The 24,490-nt window shown below is 38.2% G+C and overlaps 1 protein-coding gene across 2 annotated transcripts in view; it reads left to right on the top strand.

The window, feature by feature from the left end:
* Positions 1 to 24,490, top strand: part of LPAR1 (lysophosphatidic acid receptor 1) — a 247,682-nt gene that overhangs the window by 69,554 nt on the left and 153,638 nt on the right. The window contains exon 1 of one of the 2 annotated variants that reach the window (XM_019635897.1): positions 2,575 to 2,690. The exons of the other annotated variant lie outside the window; for it this stretch is intronic. The gene's annotated coding sequence lies outside the window, so the exon portion shown is untranslated. Of the gene's footprint in view, positions 1 to 2,574; positions 2,691 to 24,490 lie in introns of those variants that run through there. 2 annotated transcript variants of the gene reach the window in all.

Genomic DNA, 24,490 nt, shown 5'->3' with positions numbered 1-24,490 from the left:
AACACCCTTGAGCAGGGACAAAGGAAAGTTTATGAGGTTGGATCCTGCTAGGGGAACAAATGCCTAAGGGAATGGAGGAAGCTAATTAAGGAGGAAAATCAGAATCCTGCTGGGATTTCATTTCCTTAAGTGCTCTAGACAATCAAAGGCTGCTTTACCTGGCTCTGCTCACGTCATTTTGTGGTCCTATTCTAAGTGCGAATCCCCACCTATGTCAGCCCCTGGCACTTGAGAACACTCCGTGGGACAGCTAGTGAGTTCAACGAGGCCTCCAACCTGAAACTTGGGACTGCAGAAATAGAGTACCTGAATAAAGGGTGGGACCCTGTGATCCCACGTATATGTGGAATTTAAAAAAGGCAACAACTCACATAAGCAGAGGCTAGAATGATAGTTACCAGGGGCTGGGGAGTGGGGGACATGAGATGCTGGTTAAAGGGTACAAATTTCCAGTTATAAAGATGAGTAAGTTCTGGGGCTCTAATGCACAACATGTTGGCCATAGATAGTAATGCTGTATTGCATAGTTGAAATTCGCTAAGAGATTAGATCTGAAGTGTTCTCACTACACACACACACACACACACACACACACACACACACACACACACACACTGGTAACTATGTGAGGTGATAAATGTGTTAATTAGCTTGATTGTGGTGATCATTTTATAATTCATACGTACATCTAATCATCACATTGCAGTTTGTGCCCTTCAGAGAGGAAGCATTAGGACAAAATCTTTGGACTTGGGTCTGCAGACGCGCATGCTGTGCTGAGGATGGAGGAAGGCAGGACTCACGTGTTAAGTTCAAGCTGGTAGGACTGGCTCAGACTCATAATAGAAGCCTCCAGTGGGTGACTATCTTGTAGCTCTGACTGACTTCCCAAATCATCATAAGAATGTTACAGCATAAACAAAGAGTTAAATCAGACTCACGTGAATTGAGAGGTCTCCTGAGTTCCTGACTAAATAGTCAATATCGTCCCAACTTCTTGTTTGGAACCAGTCTTTTAAGAGAAAGAGCTGAACATTCTGTGATTTGAGATTGTTTCAAGCTGTCGAGGTCTCATTTTAGCACGACTGAGTGTCGCCTTACAAACGACTTGTCTTTGCTTATTTTGACAGTGTGGTAAAGTGAACATTTATTGGGACAATAGTTACTGAGGAAGGGGAATATATAGAGTGGTTACAACCTGGCATAGGGATACAGACAGACTTCAATCTCAGTTGCGTTGTCACTTTCTGGACCTTTTCCCATCAGTAAAGTGGAAATAATAACAACTGAGGATTAAATGAGATTTAAACCTGTGTCTTTACACAGTAAACCCTCATTGAATGAAACCAAATGGTTTATGAGTGGATTTGTTAGGGAACAAAGAATCAGTGCTGCTTCTGACCATTGCTGGATGCTAGAGTCTGGATTCCCCTGTTCTAATCACTCTGACCTTCTCTAGGGAGTCATCATTCAGTCAAGCACTGACAGACTGTGGCTTTGCCTGACAATGTTCCAGTCTGCACTCTCTTGTATAACACACATTAGGGCTCCTAGGACTGGTTATGACCCCTGAGTTGGGGAGGTATAGGTAGGTCTTCTGATATATAGATTACACAGATTCCACCAGCATAATAAAAATATCTAACTGTTTTGAATATTACTATGTGCTAGGGACTGTCCTAATGTTAAATGCATTTTCTCATTTAACCCAATAATGACCCTAATGAGCTGTCATATTAAAGGTAATGTCCTTCATTAAGAAAGTCAGATATGCAGAAATTATCAGGGATTCTTTTAAACTGCAAGCCCTTTTCCCCTGCTGTAGTGATTTCAACACAGGTTTACTGAGCTATAATTGACAAATATAAATTGTATATATTTAAGGTGTACAATGTAACGATTTGATCTACAGATGCATTGTGAAATGATTGTCACCATCAAGGTAATTAACACATCCATCACCTCATATAGTTTTCATTTTTTTCTGGTGGTGAGAACCTGTAAGATCTAGTCTCAGCAAATTTCAACTGTACTATATGGAAGGAAGTTTGTACCCTTTGACCAACATCTCATTCATTAGACTGGCAACCACCATTCTAATTCTAGTCTCTGCTCCTATGAGCGCCACTTTTTTAGATTCCATACAGTAGATCATACAGTATTTGTCTTTCTGTGTCTGATTTATTTCACTAACATAATGTCCTCCAGCTTCATCCATGTTGTTGCAAATGGCAGGATTTCCTTTTTTTTTTTTTTTTGTGGCTGGATAGAAGCCTAAATGGTCTCCCTTTCTCAGAACTTTCAAGATGGCGCTCCCTGAGGTTAGGCGTACTGCTTTTCCTCAGGCAACTTGGAGTTGATCGGGCAGAAAGTAGCCTGGTACAGACAGAGCATGATCTTCACTGCTTGATTCTGAGAATTGTGCCCTACCGTTGCATCTTACTCTCAGTGACATTTGCAGCTCCACCTTTTGTTTTGTCTACGTCACTTCTTCCTGCTCCCTCACCCTGTGCCCTGGGCCCTTGAATGCTCTCCTTATCTCTATTAAAGTCTACTCTCAGATTCTTCTATCACAAGCAGAGATTTTAAAAACGTGATACAAGGACCATGCGCAGCAGGATTCCAAATGGAGCTTGTGACAAATGTGGATTCTGGGCCCCATGTGAGACCCACCAAGGGAAACTCTGAAGGTGAGACACTGGGAATCTGCATTTTTAATAAGCAGATCAATTGTTGCCTTTGGAGAGTAACATTTGATAACCAATGTAGAAAAATAGACTAAAGTGTTATCTCTTCTACAGAGCCTACATTTTTAACAGGAACAGTCACTTTATACCAAAGGCTATTAAATTAAAAGAAGAAAGATATCTATCAATGGCATTGGCTCTCAGCCCTGAGTTTATTTTAACATCTCCTGGGGAACTTTAAACAACATGAAAAAACCATGCCTGAGCCACACTCTATCAGAATTTCTGGAGGGAGGACCTAGATGCCAATAGTTTTTAAAGGCTCTCAGATGGGCAGGCCGAGTGACGCATCGGTTAAGAGCTGGCTTGGGAGGCCCGAGGGCCCCGGTTTGGATCCACATATGAGGGCCAGTGACACTGCCCTCTGCAGCTAAGATGCTGAACGACAGCTCAACCTGGAGCTGGGCTGCCGGTGAGACACAGGCAATGGCGTAGGCTGCAGCCCCTGTGGCAGTGGGTTGCCATGGGCTACCGTGTGTAGCCAGCAGCCAGCGTGAGTGGCCAGCAGCTGCCATGAGCGGCCGTCCAGAAGCCAGCGACTGATCTGCCTCGCCTGGGAAGAGCGCAATGATGGTGTCAACTTGGGCCAGTGAAGCAACATCCTCCACAACTAGACTGAAGAACAAAAGGACAGCAACTTGTCTGTTCCCCTTCCCCCAATTCCCCAGCGCTGTTCCCATTCCCTAATTCCCCAATAAAAAAAAAATCTTTAAAAAAATATAAATAAATAAAGGCTCTCAGATGATTCTTATGGATAGCCAGGGTGAGAGCTACTGCTCTGCAGAATGGAAGGGGGATACAGGAAAGCAGAGCAACGCTTCTCAAGCTGAGTATGCAAGCAAGTCACCGGAGTGTTTTGTTAAAGTGGAGATTATGGTTCTGTAGGTCTGGATGCTGCCTGAGATTTGCATTTCTAACAAGCTCCCAGGTACTCAGACCACACTTGGAATAATAACGCAATGGAGACCTCCTTCTCAAACTCTGCTGCACGGTAGAATCAGCAGGGAGACTTTACAATAAGTTGATGCCCAGGCTGCCCTCTAGACCAATTAAATCAGAATTTTTAGGAACGGGACCCAGGCATGAGTAATTTTTTAAAGCTTCCCTGGTGATTTCATTGTACAGCAAGGGCTGCAAAGAAGTGCAGGAGACGGTTAGTAAATTCACCTAAATCCCAAAGAAGACAGGAGATTTCTAACCGTGTTGAAACTCCAAAGAGCAGAAGAGGTTGACTCCTTAATTGAAGATGTCAAAATCTAGCATCACTGAATTTTTATTTTTATTCTTCTTCTTTATTTTCTTTTCTTTTTTAAAATAATTTGATCTGTTTAGTCTTTCACCAACACCAGACTGTTTTGATGACTATAGCTTTATAATAAATCTTGAGGCTGGATAGTGTCAGTTCTCTAACTTTATTCTTCTTCAATATTTTGTTGGCTATTCTGGGTCTTGTGCCTCTCCATATAAGCTTTATTTTATTTTACTTTGCTTTTTTAAAAAATAATTTTTTATTTTTCAATCACAGTTGATATACAATATTATATTAGTTTCAGATGCACAACATAGTGATTAGACATTTATTTAACTTATGAAGCAATCACCCCAATAAGTCTGGTACCCATCTAACACTATACCTAGTTATTACAATATTATTGACTATATTTCCTATGCTGTACCTTACATCCTCATGACTATTTTGTAACTACCAATTTGTGCTTCTTAACCCTTCCCCTTTTTTTCACCCGCCCCTCAAACCCCCTTCCATCTGGCAACCATCAAAATGTTCTCTGTATCTATGAGTTTGTTTTGTTCGTTTATTTTCTTGTTTAGATTCCACATACAAGTGAAATCATATAACATTTGTCTTTATTTCTCTGAAAGAAATCATATGGCATTTTATTTCTCTGTCTGACTCACTCCACTCAGCACAACACGCTCTAGGTCCATCCATGTTGTTTCTGATGACAAGATTTCATTCTTTTTTATGGCTGAGTGATGTTGCATCGTATATATGTACCACCTCTTCTTTATCCATTCATGCATTCAGGGACTCCAAGTTGCCTCCACATCTTGGCTATTATAAATAATGCTGCAATGAACATATCGATTCACATGTCCCTTTGAAGTAGTGTTTTGGGTTTCTTGGACCCAGAAGTGGGATTACTGGGTCCTTCTTTGTCTCCTGTTACAGTCTTTGTTTTAAAGTCTGTTTTGTCTGTTATAAGTATTTCTACCCAAGGTTTTTGTTTGCTTCCATTTTTTGCATCACTGAATTTTTAAATCTTTATTTGTTTTACTTGGTTGATGAGGAAAATTATATTCCCTTCAGATGCCCCTGCCACACAAATCTTTCTGGTTATAACCCTCATGGTCAGAACTCATGTGCTTCTGGAATTCCCTGGTCCTGAGCTTGACTGGGGTGAGTTTCATGCCCAGTTATTCTGTCATATCTTGTTCCTTTCTCAGACAGGGGCTGTGCTGACTTTCTAAATTAGACATGTAAGTCCAAAAATTAAAAAACATGTGAGGTCATAGGAAATCTTTTTCAAACAAATAATTTGGTGCTCATAGAAACAAGAAGCTTAATGGCATTGTCTAAGAAAGCTGTCTGCAGGGACTTCCCACAGCTCGCAAATGGCTCTTGGTTATCAGTTGTTGGGAGCATCCCAACTAGCTAGAAGTAAGTACATCAGTTTGATGATATGTAAGAACTACTAGAGGGAGAATTTTAGGGTTTCACTCCACAGGGACAGATATTTCACTTGTTTCCAGTGATCTAATAGAATATTTTGATTTGCAAACAAGGAGTCCTAGAAATAAATTCATATACCCTCACTCTTTGGTGTAACATTCAGTTTTTCCCAGTGTGGGCTAACATGGGCCTCATCTAAGTTCTTTCTTTTTTTTAATTAAATTATTTTTATTATGAAATACACATTTTTTAGAATTAGTTTCAGCTGTACAACACAGTGCAATAGTTATACTTTTTACTCCTCGAAGTGACAACCCCCCTCCCCCAATCCGCTGCCCCATTTCCCCTAAGTTCTTTCTTTACATGAACCCTTTTGCTTTTCTCCTGGGTTATTTCAGCATCTATGACATAACCAGGCAAGCCTTACCCAGTGATGTTTGTGTGACCTATAGGATGTGACACACAAGCTTTGTTCCTTTTTTGCCTATCTGAGTCCTCTGGGTTCTGTCTTAGGATGAAGGTCTCAGCACTATGTTCTTATTTAAGTTTTATGGTTGTTTTTTGCAAAAGGGAGAGGTCATTCAATAGGGATTTAGCCTGTTAAAAACAGAAGAATACCTCCAATGATCATTTAAAGATATTAAAAAGTCAGAAAAGGTCTTTTATATTATCTGCCACATTTGTTACTTTACTGCTATGCTTACCATGTTTACTTTTACTGCCCTTTATATTTATTGTCTTTTGTATTTACTGCCAAATTTATCTCATTAAATGCTTAAGGAACCATTAGGTTCTCAGTTAGAACCACCAGCTAATGTATATCTGAACTTCTGATTCTTGGAAAATGTGAAATAATAAATGGTTGCTATTTACATTGCTAAATTATGGGTTAATTTGTTACACAGCAACAGATAACTAATAAAATATTTTAGCATAGTTATAATCTTTGTTTTAAAGTCCTTGTATGCTTATCCCATTTCTTTTGTTCCTGGGTCTGTTTCTACTGTCTGATTTTCCTCCTTGTTTTATAATACATTTCAAACAAGAGAAAAAAACCCACAAGAATTTTCCTACTTCTTGACACATATAATAATAATTTTTTAAAACTGTGGTAAAATATATATAACATGAAATTTACCATTTTAAACATTTTATGGTATACAATTCAGTAGCATTAAGTATGTTCACAGTGTTGTGCAGCCATCACCTTTATCTAGCTTCAGAACATTTTTTCACCTGAAGGGAACCCATGCCCATTAAGCAGTCATTCCTGATTATCTCCTTCCCCCACTCCTGGCCACCATTAATTTGCTTTTTGTTTCTATGAATTGGCCTTTTCTGAGTATTTCATACAAATGGAATCATACAACATATGATCTTTTGTGTCTGGCTTCTTGCACTTAGCATAATGTTTTCAAGTTGTAGCGTGTATCAGTACTTCATCCCTTTTTATGGCTGAATAATATTCTTTGTATGGACATAGTCAATTTATTTGTTTATCCATTCGTCAGTTAATGGATATTTGGGTTACTTCCACTCTTTGGCTATTATGAATAGTGTTGCTATGAACATTCATGTACAAATTTTTGTTTGAACACCTGTTTTCAGTTATTTTGTGTATATATATCTAGCAGTGGAATTTCTGGGTCATATAGTAATTCTATGTTGAGCTTTTGAAAAACCACCAAACTGTTTTTCACAGTGTTTGCACCATTTTACATTCCTATCAGCAGTGTGGGAATTTCTCTACATCCTTGCCAATAATTTGTTTATTTTTCCATATTTTTAATTATGGCCACTCTAGTGTGTTTGAAGTGGTACCTCATAGCAATTTTGGTTTGCGTTTACCTAAGACTAATGACATCAAGCATGTATAATAATTTCTGTTGGATGCTGGACATTGTGATGACTACTTTGTTGAGTATCTGGATTTTGTTGCCTTCCTTTAATCAGTGTTGGATTTTATTCTGGAAATCAATTTACTTCTAGATATTCTTGGTCCTTTCAAGGAATTTTTAAAGCTCTGTTAGAGTGTGTTTAATGTGGCCTTTACTCCAGGGTTAAGCCCTATTCCTAAGGCGTAGCCTTCTGTAGATTCTAATGAATGCCCTGAGTGTTCACGGATGTTTCTTCATTTTGGTTGGTTAAACTGACATGTTTCTTAACATTTCTGGTAGTAATTCAATTTACAGCTTCACATAAGTTTTGTTTCCCTAGTAGTTGTTCTTATATACTCTCACCCTATAAATGTGCAGCTTATTATTTGGTCAAACATTGAAGGTGACCCCCATGCAGATTTATGGAGCAATTTAATCTGTGTACCTTATTCCTTCTTGATACTCCATACAAATTCTAGCCACTATGGCCTCCCCGAACTCTGCTGTCTGTATCTTCAGCTTATTAAGGCTGCTGTGCTCTTCTTGGATTCTTCCTCTTATGTCAGTGTCTGGGAAGCGCCTTTATGCAGAAAGCTTGGGTAATCATTGGACTCATTTGTTTCCCTGTCTTTCAGGGGTCAGAATCCTGTGCTGACAATTGTATGCTGTTTAGAAATAGTTGTTTTTAAATAAATTTTGCCCCTGTTCTAGTTATTTGTGGCTGAAAGATTAGTTTGAGATCAGTTATTCCATCATGGCCAGAATTGGAAATATAAATTGTTTTTTAGGTACTATCTCGTAAGAGCTAGAAAACTTCTTTTTCAAAATTCAGTTCATCTGCAAACCTACAATGCCTTTCTCTGGTCAGAATCAGGTAATAAATTTGCTTATTTCTCTACCAATCTCTTTGTTTATCGGATTAGGCTAAGTGTAAATCAATCAGTATGGCAAGGTAGACTGTAGTCCCTGATTTGCTTAGACCAGTTAAGACTCACCCTTGAAACTGACAGGTGGAGTCAGGTGACGTAAAGTGTTTGAACTTCATGGGGGAGGGGTGGCTTCTTGAATAAAAATGATGGGTAATGTTAGGATGACAGAAAGGGGGATTGGATTCTGGGGTAGGTAACTAACAAATATTTACTACCTTCATCTTATAACTGAGAAGTGGAAGGACAGAGAGTTTAGGCGACCTGACCAATACCTGAAGTATAATTTGTGACTAAGTTAGGCCTATACCCTGATTCATTTGACTCCTAAGACAAGGATGATAATGGACCAAAATATTTAAATAGACTTTATAAATTACAAAATATTTTCATATACCTTCTCTTATTTTAATAATTTACAGATGAGGAAACTGTATCTCAGGGAAATAAAGTGGTTCAAGAATACATGACTTGTGTAGAACTGAGACTGGAACCCAAACTCTCGTGTTCTTTCCATGGAACATGATCATTCCAATATTCCTTTAGCTATTTAGCAGTTTTTTGTTTTTTCCCTTTTTTTACCTGTTAAAGACAATAAATTTCAGAACTTTATTGTGAACCATTTGGTTTTCATTTCTTAATTTTACAGCTGAGTTCCTTTCACTAGGAATCACAAACCACATAACAAAGATAAAATAAAATGTTTATTCCTTTTCTTTGTGAAAGGTCTTGGCTCTTGGGATAAGTTAGCTTTGTTTGGCAACTTGAGATAATCAGAAATTGATTACTTGAATCATTTAAATCTCTTCATCATTTTAATCTTTACGCGGAATTAAAGATGGTCATAGGTCAGAGACAATAGGCGAGAAGATTGCAATAGATACTTTTTCTAAAAGTGAAAAAAAAAATAGAAGACAGTATTTTGGAAAGAACAAGGACTTCAGAGTCTGGGAGATCTGAATTAAATCCCGCCTCAGTTACTTAGTCACTTAATTATTTTTAGGCTCAGTTTTTTCATTTATAAAATAGGGATAATAATAAATATTTGGGTCATTCTAAGAATTAAATGAAATAACATAAAGAAGGTTCCAGTGTAGCAAGTTTACTACTACTACTACTACTACTATTACTACTACTACTACTACTACTATTGTTACTATTATGATTACTTTAATACTATAGAGAATTCTGTTTCTCTAAGAGCAACATTCTAACATTTTTTTCTTTGTCAGATCCTTTCCGTCAGGCTCATTAAAATGCATCAGGGAGAGAATCTGGGTCCAGTGCCTTAGAAAAGCTGATTACACTGAGAAGGTTCCTTTCTCTTAGCTTGAAAACCATAGTAGCTTTGAACCCTTGCCGGCAGAACAGTGGTTTAGCAGACAGGCAGTAGAGCCAGAATGTGAGTTATTCCCTGTCCACGTGGCCTTGAACATCTCCTAACCTTCAATTTCAACATTTGTAAAACAAGGGTGGTGATAATAAATGTATATGCTTACAGAATTAGTTAAAAATGAAAAAAGATAATCAATGCAAAACACTCAGTGACTAACAACCTAGTAGAGCTCAAAAATGGTGTTTTCATATTGCTCAAGTTGAAGAAGAACCTGGAGTGAAGTGGAGGATGAAGACAACTTCTTGGTTCTCTATGAACTCTGCATGTAACTCCTAATATATAGGGTTTCCCAAACACTATGAGCTACTTATTGGCTTCCCTGGAATGCCTATACCATCTTTCCTTTTTATCTTTTTTTGTTGATTTTTTAAATCTCTCAAGAGCTAGACTGTCTCTCTCTCTGGAAACTGGACTATAGAGAAGGCCACTGAGGTCGTAATAGGTAAATGCTATATAGGGCAGATTTATTCTGTACAGAGGCTGTGATTCCCTCAAAAAGAGGAAGTGAAAAGTTACTGAGTTAAAAAATGCTGCCCGCAGAAGAGTCTGAGAGGCATGAAGTGAAGGCAAGAAGGAACATGGGAAAACGGTGTTCAGTGCAATAGTGGGAAGCAAAGTTTTGAAGAAACTGTGAGGCTAACCATGGGTTTTAGGGGAGGATTAACAGCATATTGCTAGGTTTGAGAATGGCAAAATGGATAAAGGGACTTTAGGAGGTCAGATAATACATTCAGCTAGTGGCAGCCCAAAGAGATGCCAAGTGGGAAACAGAAGAATCACCAAAGGGTCCACCACCCAGCCATCTCAGAAGGAACTTCCATTCATTGAATAGCTCTTACAGGCTAGGTAATGTCACATATATGTCACCTCGCTTAATCCTCACAGCAACTCTGTGGGGCAGGTACTATTATCAAATCCATTTTGAATAGACATTCAGTAATGCGCCCAAGGTCACATGACTAGTCAAAGTTAGAACTAGCCATCTTATATGATTCAGTTCAACATAGTTAGTTAACTTTGCCTTCTGAAACTGTGGAATAATTTCAGTGAAAATGGCAACAGACTTATATAATCACAAATGTGGTATATGCATTATTACTAAATACCAGGTCACGTAGAGACTAAATGCAGCTGACAAAGAGAAATGGAGAAGGTAAATTTGGTATAATGAGAGGAATTTTGATAAGCTAGGAACCATATGCACTGTAAATGCAAACTTGGAAACAATCTAAAATTATTTGATTGTTTGAATGTGGAATACATGCATTGAAATAGTTTTTAATATAAAGTTTACCCTTCTCCTCTCCTCATACCCAACATGAGAGGACTCCCTGCCATATCTGGATTCATAGGAGCCTAGGCTTAAGGAGTTTTTCCTAGAACTCTTAAGGAAACCATATGGCTCAAGGAGCACTTCCCAGTATTTCCCACCAAACCCCAAAGAGTTCCTGCTGATCACATATGGTGGCCACTTTGAGCTCAATTTCTTCCCTTCATTTAAATCAAGAGTAGGCCAAAGGTATTTACCAATTTTAAAAAATTCATCCAGCTATTTGGCTTACATTGGAATCAACTCCTGCCTCAAGAAATCCAGCCCAGCGAGAGAGATCTGACCAAGGTCTTTAGGTTCCCTGCCTCCATATGCTCTAGAAAACTGGGGCGGATCCTTTACCCCTAAGACTTTTCTTTTAACAGGTTCCTCCTGTAAATAACTGTTGGTCTGACCGAGTGACCTCAGAATTGACCTGAAGCGAGCAGAATATCCTCCCAAAAGCAGGATTCAGCCGTCTAAGTCATCACCCTCTGAAGAGACCACATTGATCCTTCTGAGGATTTCTGGAGACCCTTGAAGTAGGCATTTTTTATCTGATCTCACAAAATTCTTACCGGTGAGGTCAATTTTGCCACTTTACTTTTCTAGAAGCCACAGGCAATGTGTTGTCAGCTCTCCTTTGAAAACTACCTTTCCCCTTCAATGAAGTTCATATTTTCCATTTTTATAGCATCTGTCCTTTTCTTGGATCAGTTTCCCCAACCATTCTCTAATGAAATTAGATCTTTTGTTAGCTTTTCCATGTCACTCCATCAATGCTTAAACCAGTGGGTAACTAACGGCTCCCTTAAACATTTTCCTGGCAGATGGGTTCCACAGCCACACCATCTATGTCAGGATGGACAACCCTTTTCTTAGTTACCCCTTTCTACCTGCCATCCCTAAATGGGGTTTTCCCGTTATCCAGAGCACTGAGCATTCTCTGCAGTTCTTCTCATGCCTTCCTTCTTCCTTGGACAAGGTTATTAATTATCACAATATTTCAGAATGTTAGTACAAGGGGACGTGTGGAGTAGAAAGAGTCCCCTCTTAGTGGGATAGTATTGGTCACATTCTTCAATAACTTTTTCCCTGATACCTAACTCATCTGAAGCTGGAAAGTTTCCAGAGAATCTGCTGCCCCAGCAGTCTCCCACCAGTGGGATTTGGGGTGTCCTGATTTTCCACTTGAGCAAAGTTGTGTCTTTAATATTTCCCTGTGGTCTACAACGGAGACAATAGAATTGGTGATGAGAACGTTGGGATCCATCTTATTTCCTACAGCAAAGGAGCTTTGTGGGAGCATGTTGGGGATGTATTTAGGACTAGGTTCAGTCTCCTGTGTGATTTAGCAATTTTGTTTTTCCAGGAAATAGGATGCCTTTGTCTTAAGAAGAGTTTTTGGCTTCTATAACTAGCTTTAAAAGTTTAATGAGACTCTCATACTGAGAGTCTGAGTGTGAATAATGCTCAGGTGGTTTCTTTTAGTCCATGAGCCGTCCCTGTGGGCAGGGTTTGGACTGTGGTCCCTGGTGAGCAAGAAGAGGAAGTGAGTAAGAGAAAAAGCTGATGAGGAGAGAGAAATCATGACAGTTTCCAGATTTCTTTTGTTTTTCTTTCCTTTTCTTTCTTCAGCTCAGGGTGGGAGGAAAATAATAATAATAATTTTAAAAATCTACAAGTGTTATTACGTTAGGGCAGCAGGAATAGAATCTTTAAAAATAAGTAAAAATACCCACAGTAGACACCTTTTGGGGACTTCCAGTTGGTGGGAAGTTCAGAGACAATTCTAAGATTCCTTTTCCATCCTACCTGAAGTATTCTTTCCTTGCCTTCTCTAGCACCTGCCAATCCCTTTAACTTGCATTCGATTAAGTAGTAAGCTTCAAACTCAATTTGTTCAAATACAAAAACAAAAATAGCATAGCAGCATAGGTAAGGTCACATTTGAGAATGTTACTTTTTCTCACAAATGCTATGGCTTTTGAAAAAATAGGAATATAAAATTGTGCAGAAGTAGATATCTTGGTATGAGAATAAATTTAACAGGGGAAAAAGGTGCTGAGCTTTGGGCTTTGCAGCCTAAGGGGAGGGAAGTCATCTGCTGTCTTCATCTCGGGGTCTGGCGCTCTTTCCCCTGCCAAATGCTTAGCTAAACGTATTTCTCGCTGAAAGGCTGCTGAGGAAAGGGATCCCACAGTCCTGAAGCTTGATTCCTAACTGGAACATTGTTAGTTCAAAGCTTTCAGCTCTGTTTTGTGTATGTGTGGTGGTGGGGGGGGACATTCTTTTGTTATGGGAAGACCACCACAATTATCTTCTGCTAGATTGGAGAGGAGGGAGGGAGATGTGGTTTCCAGGAACTAAAGGCCTCGGCTGTTCCTATAAAAGATTGACTTCATTGTGGGCAGAGTGGATGGATCTTTGCAGATTTTATTTCCTTTAGGAAAATGCTGCTTTTCTAAATATGACTTAGACTACGCTGTTATTGAAACATGTTTGTTATTCTTATGAGGTATGTGTGTGTACATTTTCACAGTTATCCAGAGGCTAGATATACATAGCATGTTATAATATATATTTTATATATTGTTTTATTGATAGTATATGCTATAGATATTGTTATATATGGTATCTATTATACATTATATATACAAATGTATATGAATGCAGTCTATTTAGTGAAAATCAGTTGTTGGCTAGGCCAGTGAGAGGTCAGGGAATTACTATGCTTATTTTAACTTTTCCTCAAAAGACCTTTAACAAAGGCTGAAATTTCAAGAGGTCTTACCATGCAAAAAAAGGGTCAGAACTTGGCAAATGGTTTTGGAGGGTAAGGCATAACCTGGGAGATGTCAAAGATGGGAGTGTGGTAACATTAGAATAAAAGGGTAGCAAGAAATTTAGCCTGAAGGAAATGAAGATGTTTTAAGGGAGAGTAGCCTGGTAAGAATTAAAAGTGGGAAATTCATCAGATAGTGCTGGACTATACGTGTGCAATGATCTACGTGATTTGCATAAATGAATAGTGTTTATCAAATGTGTATCAGTTCTGTGCCAAGCACAGGGCTTTCATACATGTGTTTTCAGGGGAGGCAATGGCTCTGAAGCTACTTAGACACAGATTCAAATCTTGGCTCTGTCATTTTTGTTTTGTGAGACTGAGCAAGTTAATTAACCATTCTGAGCTCTACTTTCCTCTTGTATAACATGGGGAGAGAAAGTCTTCCTTTGTAAGGGTAATGTGTGAATGCAAATAAAAAAATTCTCTGAAGTGCATGAATACTGTAGCTACCCTATGCATATTAGCTTTCTGCTATCCCTGTAATAATTTATAATACTGAGGTTTAGAGATTAGATGAGATCTTTGATAAAGAGATTTGGCCAGATTTAGATTTAGGATTCCTTTTCCCTGGTCCGATATTTACCCCTCCACCATTATAGTTTGTCACCACTCGCATTTGAATGACCATTACTAAGCAACCTGGACACATTAGATGAGGCCAGGTCACTAGGCAGTTTCTAGGAAGGCAACTACTCCTTTCTGTTTCCTAGAAAAGCACGAAAAGTAGCGCTGTCGTGGAGACAGCAAGGCAAATGGCCAATGAACTGTCCCTGAAGGTACATAATTTAACCCAGTGGTTTAATTAGAGAGTAAAGAATTGTGAGATATTACACAGTAGTCAATGGCAGGCGCTCAGCAGGTCTGAGTGGAACAGTGAAAGCATTTATTAAGGCAAAAGTGTTTCTTGATGAGCCTCTGGGATGATAAAGCTAAGCTTTTGGGTTATTGTGGATATAAGATGAAAGCTATGTTTTAGCTTTGAGATAAAATGTCCTCTGTCATTTTCTGGCATAATTATCTGGACATTAACAAGACACATGACTGAACTTTGAACTCACTGGTTGAGATTCACAGGGAGCAGAAGCTCCAAAAAGTCTGTGGGGTCGGTGTACGCTCTTACCTAAGCATTCTGAGGCTCCAGTGCTGTCTGAGTCACTCTGGATAGATTGAAAAGGGCCTTGCCCCACGCTCCTTCTCTTTCCCCATTTGTTTTCTATGGCAAAATCTACAACGATGATTATGCCTGTGTATTGTACAAGTCAAGAGCCACGTGACTTGTGGTTTTCTGCACTTAACTAGTAGCTCTTTCCAGTGCGTAGGTAATACCCACCCTGTTCCTAGGAATACACCCTAGGAGCAGATATGCAGATTTGTTGATATGCAGACATGAGACATAGTACCCTGTACTGGGGCTGTGGTCCTGATGGGCAGACGGGAAACAGACACGCTGTGTCGTGTGTTCTCAGACAGCAATTGGAAAGATTGATGTCATTTTATAGTCCATATTTCACAATAAGGTGCTGGGCCCAGCTCTCTGTCCTCTCAGAGCTGAACCATGTGCACAAGCCTAAAAACGGAAAACTAAAAGCAGAACATGAAGAATATGTTCCATTATAAGCTCAGGAGGGAGGTGAAAAGTTTAAGCAAATGAAAAACAGAATCATTGTCAACTGTTGGCTATCGTAGTTCAACATACAAACGCACCCAGCCATTAACCAACTGCCAACTGTCTTTTGGGGGCAAAAGAAAACACTGCATGATATAAGATAGATATTTAGTTATTTTTCCTTAGCATGACAAAATGCAGACGTCCAATCTTTTACCAACTCTTACGTGCTATGGAGAAAGAGTTTTAATAGGGAGTGAAATAACAGACCCTTGACACAGGGACACGAAGCTGGTATAATCAGAGGAGGGAAAAGACCATATTATTTAGGATAAACAAGAAGGAGAGAGCAACTTAATTGGTTCCTGATGTTCCACATAGCACAGGCCAGAGCTCTTAAAACTTAGTGGCTTATTTTTATTTGTGAACAGATTTGAGTTTTTTAAAAAATGGGTTTTCCATCTGTGTTGGTGGAATTCCAGTCAAGGAATTTCGATTCTGGCTGCTTTGATCTTGTGCTCACCTTTCAAAGCCATAAAAAAAGGTCTTCTTTTTCCTTTATGTAAAAGTACTTCCAGCCAATATTTAATATGAAAGAGATGTTTATCAGACTTGGGATGGGCATATTGAAGCTATTCATGGATTGGTGCTTTCTTTCCCCCGGCTCTTCTTTTTCTCATACACCACCCCTCCCCCTTTTTTCCCTACCAGCCTTGGTGCCTTGACTATATTTACTGTTGTGAGTTTGTACAGCTGAGGGAGGTATAGCTGGCAATTAATAAAGTTATTATGAAGGTGAGAAGAATAAGAATGAAAGGGGATTGCTGTGTAAGGGAGAAGTGCGCATTAATTCAATCGCAAAACCTCTGACTGACAGAGGGCTCTGATTATTTCTATTCTGTTTGCCAGGTCTTGATGGGAAGTCCAGACTTAGTGGTGGTATTTGGAAGACATTCAGTGGGAGCTGCTGTTACTGCATCTCTAGGAAAGCTATCTGTCTATAAATTATTTAAATTCAGCCATCAAGTTAGGTCTCTTTGTGAACTTTTGCAAATAAAATGGAATTTGCTATTTTAAAAACCAACCAATGATAATAAAATAGATCTTTTTTCAAGTGAAAGAAGTTATCTAGTTCCTGGACACAAAGCCTAGTCATCTGAGACAATTATACAGCAAACTAACATTTTTTTCAGTCCACATCCCACCTGTTATTGTTTTTTTTTTAATAAACTGTGATATTCACCAGTTAACTTAGGTATAATTGGCATTGTTTCTTATACAAGGTAAAAATGGTTATAGAATTTGTGTTTCTTCCAACATTTAAAGCACAACACTCTGTGAGACAGAAATGCCTCCACTTTAGGGAAAATGGATTTTTGATCAATATTAATTTGCAAAATAAGACACAGTAGGATGACTATTTGCACATCAAAAATAATTTATTGTTTGACCAAAACGTCTACAAAATTCCTTTAAATTACAGACTCTAGGAATATAGTTTAAAGATACTTTATTAACCATCATTTAATTGATATGCAGCTTCTCAGGAACATCAATTGCAATAAAAAAATTACATTTCTAAAAAGTTTCTTTTAGCTTTTTGTTTTTTAGTAAAACAGCCACCACAGACTTTGCCTGCATTACCCACATGTGTGGCCAACAGGTTTCGAAGAGATTTCTTCATATTCTACTAACACAGAACTCGAAAACCACATGGAAGAGAAACCTTTGTATATAAGGGCCATAGGATGGAGGCTTTCTTGAAAAATAATTAGTGAAATTGTGGTGAAGGATAAAGGAGGCAGGACAATGTCAGCTTTTAAATATCCCTTTATCAAGCATGCCAGATGATGGAAAGAAATGCTGGAGCAATAGGTCAGCTGTTTTACTGTTTCTCCCTGAATCAAAGAGGGAGGGACTTTATGGATCCCAGCTGTGCTTACTTTTGGGTTTCCTGGCTCTTTACTACTCTGTAGTTTGTAGTCTACGTGTCCAAAGCTCAAGGGAGATGTCAGTCTAGCAGCTCTTGCCCAAGTTAGTTTGCTTTTTTTTTTTTTAAATAAAGAGTATCAGATACTTGTAATGCTCCACACAGTGCCATGATGCACTTAAGTGCCAGGCCAAGGCAGACAGAGAGAGAGAGAGAGAGAGAGAGAGAGAGAGAGAGAGAGAGAGAGAGAGAGAGAGAGAGAATGGATAAAGAATGGAAGGAAGGAAGAGAGACTAGAAACCAGAAAGTGAGTCCAGAGTATTCCATTAAGTTCCAAAAGAGGAAAAAAAGAAGGGAGAAAGGAAGGAACTAAAGAATCAAGAATTGAGAAATGAAGGCCTTATTTATTTAGTTTTACTTCCTAAGTTTAAGTCTCCATATCATAATCATCTGGAAAGCTTGTAAATTGAAGAATCTCAAGACATGTTGACAGTTTTTGATTTGTCTGGAGCCCAGGACTCTGCATTTTAACAAGAAACAACTTAATAGTCATAATAATGTCGAAGGGGCAGTTCCTCCCAGGTCCTGGGGCCTGTAGAAGTTGCCTGAAGATGGGCTATGTGCACATAGTGAGGTCACATATGCAGAAAGAAGAATGAACATTTCAGAGGGAACTAGGGGAACATGGTCAGAGAAATGCATAATGAGCAAAACGAAAGGGACACTATGAAATGTGGGAGAAAGGGGGTGAAAAGAGAAAGTAACTGACCACAGAGATTTCTTTTTCGCTTATAGTACCCAGATTTGCCTGTTGAGATGAAATAGAAGACAGGAAAAGGAGAATAGAGGATGACCAAGTCACTGTTAAGGCATTAATTAAATTAGCCCAAACTTGTGGCTCAATTCTTTGATCACTTTGTCAGTCATATGTCCCAACATTTCTCTTTGAGATACTTATTGCACAATAGGGAAATCATAAGAAAGTGCTATCAGAAATAAATGACTAATTGAATTCATTGCCCTTAACCCTAGAAGTTCTACTGAGGTGCCTGCCTTTTGTTAGAGAGCAAGACGGAATAGCTGGAAAAAAATTAGATAGGTGCAGCCAGTCAGCTCAGGTGGTCAGAGCTCAGGCTCATAACACCACGGTTGCCGGTTCGATTCCGAAGTGGGCCAAGGAGCTGCACCCTCCAAAACTAGATTGAAACAACTACTTGACTTGGAGCTGATGGGTCCTGAAAAAACACATTGTTCCCCAATAAAATTAAAAAAAAAAAGAAAAGAAAAAGAAAGATGCAGAAGTGATAGGATCTAAAATTGCCAATTAGAAAGATGGAAGCCTATTATTCTCTGCTTCAGAAAAGAAAACTTCAAAACTTCAAAGTTCAAGTGCCCATTTTAAGAGTTTAGCCACTGATGATTATAAAATTTCTATGTATGGGGGACTTGGCGGCAGCAATAGGGTTGGAAGGAAGCCTGAGGTTGGGCTTGCATAGCACTTTGCATAAGTTTGAGGAAGTCAGCTCTTCGTCTGAAAGAATAAAGGGTGATAGAGATTATTGGTGGTAGGGTAGGGGTGACTAAAGCCATCCCAGTCCCTCTTTTGGTGAGCCAACAGTGAGGCTACTGCTCCCTGAAGCAGATTCACATAAGGTCTCATTAAAATATCTATAAAACCACAGGGAAAATGAAAACATGAGTCTTAAACAGACTGACAAACTATTGCCTACATTCTAGAAGGAACTTGACGGACTACAAAGACCTTGAAATACCCTATGCACATCCAACCTCCCGAAACAAGTCTCCTCCACTGTAGCCTCTTGGTTTCAACAGCAAACACTCACTGGTCTGCCAGTCCACTCCGTTCCCTTGGGTCATCCACATGAAGCCACTTGGGAATGTCTGGTTCCCCCGCGTGGCACACATGAGTACAGGAGGCTGTCTCTCCAGTCACTCCCCTCTGCCAGTGCTGTTTTATGGCTTACACACTGTTGAACATCGCATTGAGCGAGTATAGAGAGGGCTTCCCTAGACCCAGGGAAGCAGTCCGGTAGCTCCCTGACACCTTCTCTAGATGTTTTTTATTCATCTCTGTGCTGAGAGGAGGAAAGTAAGACTACTGAGATCTGACTTCATTCTATCTATTCTTCCCCCCCACCCCAAACTCTACTAGAAAAAGAAAGGACAGACTTTCTTTCCTTCAGGTATGGCAGGGTTCTTGCTTCCTCAGTTCTCTCCTTCTTATAGGTACTTAATAGAGGAATTCTATGATCAAGTCAGCAACCATGTAAGTGAGCACTCAAAGAATATCCTTTTCTGTCTTGGGCAAAGCCATTTGACAGTCAGAAGCTGAACACTGACCACTTTCTTTCTCTTGCATTCCTGGTGTTAACAGTTTGAATTACCCTGACCATCATCCAAGTTAGACAGATAGCTCAAACAAGGAAAACCACGTTGAAATATTTCAAAAAATATTATTCATATTACACAAACATTTCCCCAGTTCGTCATTTTAAGGTATCGCTTGTTTTTATGTATAGGCATTTTGAATTGTTATGGGGTCCCCTTACTGAACAAGGGGAGCAAACTGTTTTCTCAGGACTGTTGCACCTGCGTTCCCCTGTATCTGGAATGCACACCCCTCCCCCTTTCTCATCCCCTTGCTACTTTCCTCAGGCCTCTGTTCAAATGCCATCTTTACAAGAGGTCTCTCCGGACCATTCTATCTGAAATCAGTGCTCCCCTAAAAATTCTGCATTCACTTTTCCTTAATCTTCATAGCATTTACTGTTACCTGACATATTATTTGCTTATTGGTTGATTTTCTGTCTCTTGCCATTGGAATGTCAGCAGCTCCTTGAGGGAGAGCTAAATTGCATGTTGTTAACTGTTGTCTCCTGAAGTCTAAACAGGACTTCTCTGCATTTATTAAGGTGTATTTTTTTTTCTCTTTTAACTTCATTTTGGGACGACTTGTGAATGAAATTGCAAGTCAGTTTTGAACATGTAGAAGTAATTTTATGTAGTTATTTTGAAATCTTAAAATGTTGCCACCTGTTCTATTATGATGCTTTTAGAATATTTTTACCTATAAGTCATACTGACTTGTACTTTCTTTTATGGTATTAAAATTTCCTTGCAGTTTTGATAATTTTTGCTTTAGATAGTTAATGCAATATCATTTTGTATGCAAAGATTCGTTACTATATCTTTTTGATAAATTATGCCATCTATCATATGAATGATCCATCTTTATCACATTTAAATTTTCCCTTGAATATTAGCTATTTTGATCTTAATAAGGCCATCCATGAATTTTTAAACTAGCATTTTCCTAGAATTTTCCCATTTTGCTTACTTTCAAACTTTGATTTTCTTCTTGTTTTAGGTCTACTTCTTTTAAGCAGCATATCATTGTTATTTTATTCCAAGACTCAACCTTTAAAAAAACTTTTAAAATGTTTTTCATCAATACCTGTACCCACATATATTCTCTGATTATTTAGAAACAATTCTCAGACTTGTTGTTTTATATTTAAATATTTCAATGTATATCTCCAAAAGAAAATAACTCTTTTAAAATATAACCACAATAGTATTATCACACCTAAAAATTCATAGTTCCTTAATATTATCAAATACCCAGTCAAAATTTAAATGTCCCCATTGTCTCATTTTTCAAATGTAACGTATCGGTTTGAATCAGGATCTAACTAATGTTCATACATTGCAATTGGTCAGTATGTCTCTTAAGTTCCATTTACTCTAAAGTTCCACCTCTACCACTGTGTTTTTTTTTTCTCATTCCTCTACCCTATAGTCAACTCCCTCGCTTAAAACAGTCCCAAGTTGAGTTGTCAGGAGGGCGCCCTTGGAGTGGACAATGAATGCTGTTCCTCACCGGCACCCTCGCTGTCATTTAACATTTTTGAGGCTTCCTCAATATGCTGGACTGAGTCACGTGCAACAGGTCATCCATCCCTGTTGTTTCTGCTATGTCCATAGCTTAACAGTGGAGACACGAGACAATTTGTATAATTGGTAAGAGTCACAGAGAGTCAGTTATGTAAACTCCCTGAAAATCTTCCCCTTCCCACTTTCTCCTGTTACATGCTGCATTAAGGAATGGATGCTGTTGATTGCTAGGGCCTTGTGCAATCTCTTATTATACTGTGCAAGCCCATCTTTGATTGTTAGTGTCTTCTCTTTAGAACATGTGCACTTGGAATCTCTTTATTTTCAACTGACAGCCTTAGTTACCCATGTTCGTAAATCTTGAAAAGTTTTGCTCAACTCCCTATTGGATGCATATAGAATTTGATCTCTCACATCTCTCCTCCACCTTCTTTATATTCTTTGTTAAAAATCTACTTCTTTGCTGTTTGCTCGGTGTTAATAACAATAGCTAACATTTAAGTATTTTATGTGTCAGACATTTAGATTTTGCATAAATTACCTCATTTAAGCCTCATGGCAATTCAATAAAGGTTATTAGTAGCTCAATGTTATATCTAAGGACTCAGCACCTACAATCAATACCTCTGACGTATTTGCTAAGGCTTGGAATAGATAAGACGTTTGACATAATAATAGCAAGACCCTATTCACATTAATGAGGACTACATAAGGAATCTAGTTTTATCATTGTTCTCTTGGAACAAGCTAGATTATTTGGGACTTAAACAACCTTTTGTGGAGTGAGGTGGTTAGAACACAAACTCTGAAACTTTTCCCCCCTGGATTGAAATACTAATACCACTTACTGCTTATTTTGACTTTATGTAAGTCGCTTGACTTAACTTTTCCTTAGTTTCTTCATCTATAAAATGGAAATAATAATGGTATTGACTTTACAGAGTTGATGTGATGCTTATATGAGTTAATATGTGTAAAATGTTTAATATAGTGTAAGAACTATGAAAGTAATGTAACAGCCATATAACTACACAGTAAGAACTTTGTTAGCTATTATTATTTAGTTTTTCATGAATATTCATGTATAAATAGTGAATCAACAAAGTGAGGGAAGTATTATTCAGTAGCAAGTTCCTTGAAGAAACAACCAAAGCACAAAACCCACATTTTCTTTTTTATGAATCCTGCCTAAATTATCCACATCTGAGTAAGAAAGTGGGAATGACATACTAATGGAAAAACAGGCTAATAAGCCTACCCTAGTTTCACATTCAAGGGGTGGAATAATTTATGGGAAAGCTCTTAAGGCTTCTAAATGCTGCAATCAAATCACTATATGGAGAAAGTTACAAAATCAAATTCCAAACAATGAAAACATCAGTTTCTTAATGGAACAGTTCCAACCATCTGGCATTCATATGTTGTTTGCAGGGGCGGTTATCGTGCAGACACAATGACCCAATCCCACCTCTAGGCAAGAAGCTTCGTGAAGGAAGTTTACCCCAGCCATTTGTAGCGGGTTAATATTAGAGGTTTTGTTTTTCAAGAGAACACAAAAAGAAGGAGCTTCAAATATATTTGTAGAGTGCTAGAGAGCAGGCTGATTTCAACCTCTCAGAAATAAATTTTTTCTTCAAGTAATTTTAAAAAAAGAAGTGCCCTGTTACATCCACTGGTGATAATCTGTTATCTCTTCTAAACAGATTGAAATTAAGTATTGGATAATTCTTTTATTACACCTTAAAAACTGATTTTGAATAAAACTTGGGACACAGAAAGTAATGACATTTCATTTTCTCCGAGTGAACTGCCAATTTTGTTAGCGTATTCTCTTTTCTCTTTACTATAGAACTTGACCTACAGTCAAAGGTTCATTCAGTCACTTAAAATTAATTAAACCAACAAGTATTTACTAAACCTCTACTATGTGCTAGATCCTGACTTAGGCATACCTGTTTAATAGAGTGTAAAAAGACAGAGTTTTAAAGAAATGGGAACAGGTGTGTTATAAAAAGGGCAGATTGATCTAAAATGTTAACAGCATGAGAGATTAAACAAAGATAATTAGATAAGATGAAAAAGAAGATGGAAGACAAAAGGAGATGTGCAAGAATTTTAAATTTTAGGTTCAGTGTAAGTAAAATCTGCCTTGGAGTAATTAAAAAGAACAATGCTATGGATAAGAGAATTAACAATGGTGATTTCACACTTTATAAGCTCTCCAAAGATGCAGGGGGAAAAGGCGAAGAGATGAAAATGACAAGAGAGTATCTGAATGGAGAACAGAGAACCAAGAGCCAGTATATGGCCAAGGCTATTCCTAATGGAGACAGAACAAATGAAGCAAAGGCAACAACTAACTATATAGTATAAGAAAACTTTTCTGAACCTAGTTTATAGAAATTTAAAAACCTCTTTATAAACCTATTGTATAGAGACCTACTTTTGTAGATTTGAAGGGATTTCTAAGTTATAGCACAGTTTTTTTTAAGAGAATAGAAAATATTCAAAGATATGCAAAGACTGCAACATATACCATTCATAAAATATCGCTGAGAAATGTACATATTAGTCCAAGTGACCGAGTTGTGTATCTGATTGAGAGCATTTAAAAGTTATGATTAAAAAATAATAATAAAGTGAATTAACTAAGTATTCAGCACCAGAGACTAAATGGAAATACAAAAGAAACCCAGGGAAATCAGTAGGAAGGATTTGACTATAAAGAGAACAATTAATAAGATACACAGCATAAAATGACTGCATTGATAAATATATCCTGGATCTATTTGTTTTGTAAAGAGTAAAAAAAAAAAAAGATCTTTTGGGCTGGCTGAGTGGCTCAGTTGGTTAAGAGCTCGCTCAAGAGTGTGAGCTCTCAGCAAGAGCAGTTCGATTCCCAGCCCAAGCTGAGCAGCCGCTAAGCTGCCAACAGGTGGCAGGATGGCTCAGCTAAAAAAAAAAGAAAAAGAAAAAGAAAAAAGATCTTTAGCAAAACAAATCATTAAAAAATTTAATGTACAGTACTATGCCAAACCAAGTGGTAAATACTGTAACAATTATAGTTCAAATAATTTGAAAATCTCAATAAAATGACTATTACATGAAAATTATTTAAAGGTAAGTAGTGAGATAATTTAAATAGGATAGTAACTGTGGAAGATACTTGTTACAAGTTGGGTTCCCTGGGAAGCAGGGTTTATTGGGGAGTACCATCTATGAAAGGAAAGGGTGGAGAAGCAGG

This window comes from Hipposideros armiger, unplaced genomic scaffold (genome assembly GCF_001890085.2).
Source record: "Hipposideros armiger isolate ML-2016 unplaced genomic scaffold, ASM189008v1 scaffold_24, whole genome shotgun sequence".
NCBI classification, from domain to species: Eukaryota; Metazoa; Chordata; class Mammalia; order Chiroptera; family Hipposideridae; genus Hipposideros; species Hipposideros armiger.
Note: the sequence above shows the minus strand (reverse complement) of the source record. Positions and strands in the feature narration are given on the sequence as shown.